Source organism: Dipodomys merriami, unplaced genomic scaffold (genome assembly GCF_024711535.1).
Source record: "Dipodomys merriami isolate MVZ:Mamm:240054 unplaced genomic scaffold, mDipMer1.0.p SCAF_227, whole genome shotgun sequence".
Taxonomy (NCBI): Eukaryota; Metazoa; Chordata; class Mammalia; order Rodentia; family Heteromyidae; genus Dipodomys; species Dipodomys merriami.
The window spans coordinates 1,623,313-1,631,544 of NW_027203682.1; positions in this window are offsets into that span (position 1 = coordinate 1,623,313).

Here is an 8,232-nt window from a genome sequence, read left to right on the forward strand (position 1 = left end):
ATTGAACCTGAGGTGCAGAAGGAAGTAAGGTTAGTAATTCAGAAACTTATAATTACTTCTAAGTTTGCTACTAAGTTTGCTATCTAAACTCATCCATATCCACCCCCAGAATATTATTTCCCAACTGTGTAGACACCCTTATACTCTGTTCTCCCGGAGCATTTGAGTGTAGGGCATCTTCTGCTTCTTATGTGTACTGCTTTATAAATGGAGATTTTCTCTAATGCTCAAAATTATTTCATTGATTGGGACATTGTGCAATATGCTAAACAGAGAGTTACCTGGAAGGAAGATCCTAGAAGGCAAAGCATCTGCTAGGACAATGGAAACACTTGGTTTGGCATGCTTAATGTTTTAACTTGTGCACTGAACTAACAGGAGAAAATGACACACTAGGAAATCTGCCAATTATGCCAAATAAAGAGATATGGTGAAGGTCAGAGAAAGGACATTGATTTCATCATAGTTATGACAAGACAAATCCTTAGCACATTATCAGAATACTAATCCATACTCACCTACTTTCTTATTCACCTATGTCATTAGGTCTGAGTTGTATGTGAGAGTCCTCAGGAACAGGAAGATCTCGGGGACAGCCTAACATTGTTCTGCCATTTTGGACATAATATAACTAGTTTGATGAAAGCCCTTAGTAATATCCACAAATATGTGCATTTATCCTACTACACTTGATAAGTATACCCTCAGTATATTATCTTTGGTTTGGTCACTTGCTGACATAGCAGCTGTCTGGTAGCTCCATTTTGACTTCACTTTATTCACCAGAAATGGAGAAGGAAAGAATGACTACAACACATTTTCATTTTTCTCAATGAGCAGTGAGTGAGTGGAAGGGGAGTATTCAAGAAGCTCCCCATGTTCTCAGTTAGCTAGTACCACCTAGATTCCAGCTCAAATCTTGATAAACAGATACAAAACATACATGCAACTTATTGTGCCAGATTCACAGCTAGAGAGGTAGATGAGAAAGTGGAAGGGCTTGGTGTGAAAGCCACAGGTTGATATAAAGCAGAATTCAAAGGAAGTGAAGATGAAGCGAGCTACCTGGAAGGGAAAGGAGAGGCAGCTAAAGCAGAAGAGCACCTAGACAGAGAAGACAGAGCACATTTGAGGCCACCTGGACATCAAGCTAACCCATCTGAGGTACAACAGTCTGGTTGTGCAAAGCCACAGAGAGAAGTTGGAAGAACATCAGCAAGTGCTCTTGCCCATTTCTAGGGAGCTCTCAGAATGACAGGGTAAGAATTGGTAGCTACAAAGAGCACTGCTGCTGAGCACATCTCAGATCCCTTGATACCATGATAATTGACATTGGAGAGGAGCAGCAAGAGTTGTATGAGGTGATTGCAACTCACTATGTGGAGGCTGTTCTGCAGCATTGTGGAGTGTGGTCTCAGGATGCTTATAGCTGATATCAAAGAATGCAGTCTACTTGGAGTAGACATTTATAGATGGCACGTGTCTGAACACAACAAGCTGATAATGAGATGCTAGAGGTAGTTTCCCTAAATATCTAACAGCCAAAACTGGAGAGGCAAACCCAGAGCTCTGCACCACATCAGGCCACCATGCCAGTTGCTTCTACCATAGTACTAGCTACCCAGTTTGCACACCCATGACCTTTTACCCTGATTGTGCCCCACAATCCCTCACAACTTTTACTCTTTCACTTTGTCTCTGTTTCCTTTTCCCTGCTAAATACTTCTGGATGCCTGTATTAGCTACCGCAACCCGTGCAAAACTGTTGCTTCTAATCAATTTCCTGACTCTGTAACTCAAATTACAGTCACAGTTACCATTTACCTGGTATCCTAGTCTCTACTACTCTTTGCTGTTTCCCATAATTCATAACACCATGGTTCCAACCATCTGAACACGGACACCCCTGTCTCTGATACCCCATTCCCAAACAAAGCAAGGGAATAGTGAGCACAGACAGTCGAGTTTGATACTCCTTTTGCAGGCGCTTTGGGACAAGTTATTCCTCAGGTATTTAACACGAGGGACTAACTGGTGGTGGAAAGAAAACAGCTTACTCAAAGATGACTACAATCCAAGGACATGACTTACAACTTATTGCTAGGAAAAGAAGGTCTTGCAGTGAAAGTTAATGAGAAAGAAAATTTTAGAAAAAATATTGGGGATGATGCAAAAGGTTGAGCTTAGTCTCTTCTACTAGTGGTCTGAATTATTTTATGACATAGATATGTAATTACTTTGCATTTAAAAATTATATGAAGATGCACATTTATGCGGTACTTATATTAATTAATGGAATAGTTGCATAGTATCACGTTAATTATTTTCAATAGTTTATGCTCTATGATATGCTCAGGAGTCTGCCTTTGGCAATATTAATTGAGCTCTCTAACAACAAATGGCATTCCATTGTCAAATAATACAAGGAGATTACAGATGATAGTATCAAAATGAAATCTGGAACAATAAAACGGAATAAAGCTACAAGTTTGCAGTGAGGGGGTCAGTGGTAAGGGCTATGATAAAAGAGAAATTCTTCACCGTGGAATCTTGGAAAAATAGAAGGTGTTTTCTTGCATTACTAGCTTTTAAAACATTCTTAGAAAGCAAAACATTGTTTTTTATTCTTGCTATTTGGAACCTCTTTAATGAATGGTTTAACAAAAAATTATCAAAAGGACTTTGAAAATACAATGATGTGAATTATCACATTAACATTATACTCAAAGTTGCCTTGAGATGCAGGAAGGCTGTATTCCTTTTCTATTAAATTAATGGAATAAGCTTCCTGTTGAATGATTGGACAGTCCATGACACTTGTTCCAAAACAAAAAATATACTGGAGAGAAAAAAAAGAGGAGTAGTTCCGGGAAAATGGCGGAGAAAAGCTGGAGGCTAAACAAGCTCTCGCATAGAAAGCAGTTTTATTGTTCCAGTGAACAGTCCTAGGCTGGAGAATTACACCAAGTGTGCCATCACAGTACAGAGAGTTAGCCAGAGAGGGAAAATCCAGGCAAGGAGACAGGTCTGAGCACTTGCTGGTAGCTGCGGCTGTGGTGGTGAGCCGCTGCCTCCATACCTACAACACAGAGAAACCTGGACAAAGGTGCCAGACACAGCAAGCTAGTAGATTCTACTCAACACCAGTAAGAAATGACAAGGAGCAGATATCTTCATCCTACAGAATGCAGACCAGAGACTTCAAAGGAACCAAGACTCTGTTCCACGGAGGAGAAGTCACTCAGCCCAGGCAGTGAAAACTCTTCCCCTAAAGGAGTGTCTTTCTTCACTGGGTACACAGAGCCAGAGGCTAAAGCAGCCTAGATAATCAATTGAAATTCAGTAAACATAAACCTTGAGAATGGCTCTAGGCTGTGCTCTGTGAATGTCTCAGAAGCTAGCCCCTCAAGGAAAAGATACTGTTTGCTGAAAGGCCTCAACTCTACCCAGAACCTAGCCTCATCACAGCATCTCCAAACTAGAGGAAACAGCCATCTTCCTCTTTGTGACACTCAAAACAGATCTCCCTCCCACTGAACTAGCCTGGGAGGAGGATTACAAAATTCTGGGTAAAGTAGAGCATTTTTCTGCTTGCTCAAACAAACTGATTTAAGAAACCAATCAAGCCACAGGAAAACCAAACACCACAAGCAAAAAAGAGACTCCACCAAGTGATTGGTTATGGACAAAAGGGAGATACAGGATCTTGCCGTTCAACCCCCCCCCCCGAAAAAATCAAAGAACCCTACTTTTATACCTATTTTTATTATTAATTTAAAAAATATATTCTATTAATCTTTTTTTCCTCTTATAATTTTTATTTTAGGTGAATATGCATGTGTATGTTCTTTTAAATTTTTATTTTATTTCTACTGAACTTTTGGTCATTTTTCTTTCTTTCTCATTCTTTTTATTTTTTTTTCTCTTTCATTCTTTTTTTGAGTGACTAAATTGCTGTTCTGCTCATCTTCAGATATACCTGTCATTGATTATTAGACCTTATCCCTCGTTGTGTACACACATAATCCAGAAATTTATTACTTAATTCAAAATCTCTTAGGGTTAAATTCCGTAATAACAGTATTATCTCTTTATATGTATATAATATTTTAAGTATTTTTATTTTTAGTTTTTCATATCTCCTTTCTACTCCTCCCCTCCTCTCATCCTATCCACGTTTTTCTCTCAATATTACTTTAATAAGCTTGCATAATTTTTGTGTTTCACTTTTTAAATTTAAATTTTTGTTTTTCCATTTTTTCTTGTCTCTTTTTTACTCTTCTCTTTCTTCTATCCTTTTGTCCAATCCATTTCCCTCTTTAAGTTTAGGACTTAGTTAATTTTACTCTCTTTTTACCTTTCCACATCTCTCGGATCCTATTTTTCCCCACATTTCTCCCTAAACCTAGTAGTTTCTGGTTTGCCAAATTCTACTTTGCTGTTCTTAGCCCATTAATACATAGTTGTTTGACATTCAATAGATTGTATCTGTTGAAATATATTGTATCTGCAGACTTTTGTCTGTACAACTACAGGACGTTGGTTGATGCTTGCCTTAAAATAGTGTTCTAGCACAAAGCTGGTATTACTTTCATACTAAATAGAGGCATTCATAGAATCCATTAAAAGCCAGCTGAAAGAAGTCAGGGAGACCAGAAAGGGAATACTGTATGGAACCCAGCAGAAGGAATTAGATTCCAAGGAAACCATAACCAATCAACTAAGTGATTTGAGAATGAACACTGAACACCAAATTAAGGAAGTAAAGAAACTCATACAAGATCTAAAACAAAACTCCAACAAAGAATTTGAAGCCATCAAATCCAAGCAATTAAAAGCAAAAGAACTAAAAAAACAAAAGAGAAATTCTTGACAGTAGGTTAAACCATGCAGAAGATCAAAATTCGGGAATTGGAGACAGCTTAGATATTATAGAGAAAGACATACAACTATCTAAGACAAATCCAAGAAATATGATAGACCTATTCAACATTTGGAAGACACCATCATAAGGCCTAATTTGAAGATAACAGGTGTAGAGGAGCACCTAGAAACAGAAGTTTATGGTCTAGGAAAATTGTTTCATGGGATTCTAGCAGAAAACTTCCCAAACATGCAAAATGATAGGTCTATTCAAATACAAGAAGCTTTTAGAACCCCAAATAGACCAGACCAGAACAGGACATCGTATCACCACCTTATAAACCCCACAGGATCAATTCAGACCAAGGAAAAGATCCTCAAAGTTGTCAAGGAGAAAAGATCAATCACCTATAAGGGAAACCAATCAGAATCACCTCAGATTTCTCAACTGAGACAATTAAAGCAAGAAGAGCCTGGATTGATGTAGGCCGTGCCCTAAAGACAAACAACTATCAACCAAGCATACTGTAACCAGCTATACTCTCCTTCATAACTGAAGGTCAAATAAAAACCTTCCATACAAAAGAAAAAGTGAAACAACATATCTCTACCAAACCAGCCTTACAAAAGATACTTAAAGATGTCCTACACAGAGAAAACCAACAGGACCACAATAAAGGCCAAGAAACCACACCCAAACTGAGAATCCAAGAACCATAGGAAGAACCCATTTGGCGCAGCCCTCAAGAAGGTGGATTAAATGGCAGGAACTCCCAAATATCTCTCAGTCCAATCTCCCAACATTAACAGATTTAACTCTCCAATTAAGCAACATAGACTGTCTAGTTGGATTAAAAAGAAAGATCCTTCCATCTGCTCCCTTCAGGACTGACACCTGGACCATAAAAACAAACCCATTTTGAAAGTGAAAGGCTGGAACAAAATCTACCAAGCAAACAGCCCCCGAAAAGAGGCAGGAGTTGCAATCCTAATATCAGATAAAATAGATTTCAAATTAAAATTAGTGAGAAGAGATAAAGAAAGTCACTACATACTAATAAAGGGATCTCTCCTTCAGGAGGATATTAAAATTCTAAATCTCTATTCACAAAACAATGGAGTACCCAAATTTATGCAAGAAACACTACTTTCTCTCAAATCTCACATAGATCCAAAGACATTAATTGTTGGGGACTTTAACACATCACTTCCCCCAATAGATAGATGAACTCGGCAAAAACTCAACAGAGAAACCGCAGATATAAACAACTGCATAGATCACCTAGATTTAATATTATACCCAGCAGTATCAGAATACACGTTTTTCTCAGCAGCATTTGGAACTTTTTCCAAAATAGACCACATTTTTAGGTCAAAAAGCACACTTGTCCAAATTCAAAAACATTGAAGTTATACCTTGCATTCTTTCAGACCACAAGGGAATAAAATTAGAACTGAACACCAAAACCACCAAGAACACATCGTTGAATCATCAGTGGGTCATGGAAGAGATCAGAAACAAAATTCAAATTTTCATAATATTCAACAAAATGAACACAGAAATTACCAGCTCCTCTGGGACACAGGGAAGACAGTACTCAGAGGCAAGTTTATAGCTCTGAATACCTACATCAACAAATTGGAGAGATCTGACACCAACAATTTAATGAGACATCTGAGCCTTCTTGAAAAAGAGCCGCAGGATAAACCCCAATCCATTAGATGCAAAGAAATAATTAAAATTAAATCAAAATTAAATGAATTAGTATCCATAAAAACATAGAAAGAATCAACAAAACAGAAGTGGTTCTTCAAAAATTAACAAATTGACAGATCCTTAGCAAATCCTGTTAGAAAGAGAAAAGAGGTGCTGGGAGGAGGCTCAATGGTAGAGGGCTTTCCTTGCATGCATGAGGCCCTCGGATCGATTCCTCAGCACCACCTAAGCAAAAAGAAAAACGCCAGAAGTGGCACTGTGTCTCAAGTTGTAGAGAACTAGCCTTGAGCTAAAGAGCTGAGGGACAGCACCGAATCTAGTATTAGAATGCCCAGCTACAGTAATAAGATAAGATGCAGATATAAAAGGGATCCAATTACGTAAAAAAGAAGTAAAACTTTCCCTCTTTGCAGATGACATGTTCTTATAATTAAAGAATCCCACAGACTCTACTCCCAAATTACTCAAGCTGATTCAAAACTTTGGCAAAGTAGCAGGGTATAAAATCAACCATCAAAAATCAATGGCTTTCTGAATGCCAACAATGAGAAAAGCATGGCTGAAATAAGGAAAGGAACACCATTAATAATAGCCCCACAAAAAATATAATACCTAGGAATTAACTTAACCAAAGAAGTGAAGGACCTCGATGATGAAAATTTTAAAAACCTGAAAAGGGAAATCAAAAGAGAACTTAGAAAGTGGCAAAAACTCCCATACACCTGGATTGGAAAGATCAAAATCCTGAAAATGGCAATAATTCCCCAGGCTATCTACAAATTCAATCCAATACCTACCAATATTCCATCTTCATTCTTCAAGGAAATAGAAGAGGCTATCCTAAAATTCATATGGAACAATAAAAGACCCTGAATAGCTAAAATGGTCCTCAACAGAAAGAACAGTGCTGGAGAAATATTAATACCAAATTTCAAACTCCACTACAAAGCCACAATAATCAAAACAAGTTGGTACTGGAACAAGAATAGACCTCAGGACCAATGGAATAGAATTGAAAACCCAGAAATGAACCTACAGACCTATAGCCATCTAAATTTAGATAAGGGAGCTAAAAAAATAGAATGGAAGAAAGACAGTTTCTTCAGTAAATGGTGCTAGCAAAATTGGTTAACTACTTGCAGAAAATTAAGCTAGATCCTTATGTATCACCCTGCACCAGAACCAACTCCAAATGGAACAAAGACCTCGGAGTCAAACCAGACACCCTGAAAATATTACAGGATGCAATCAGAGAAACCCTAGGCCTCCTTGGCACAGGGCGACATTTTCTTAATAGAGACCCAGAAACACAAGAAATCAAAGAAAGTTTGGACAAATGGGATTGCATGAAACTGCAGAGCTTCTGTATGGCAAAGGACATACCTAGCAAGATCGATTGAAAGCCCACAGATTGGGAGAAGATCTGCACTAGGCATATAACAGACAAGGGTCTCCTATCTAAAATATACCTGGAACTCAAAATTAAATCCCCAACAACAAATCCTCAAATCAACAACTGACCCGAAAATAAGTGGGCTAAAAACTTAAAGAGAAACTTCTCTGAAGAGGAAAGAAGGATGTCCAATACACACATGAAGAAATGTTCAACCTGTCTAGCCTTAAAAGTAGTGCAAATCATACCAGCATTGAGA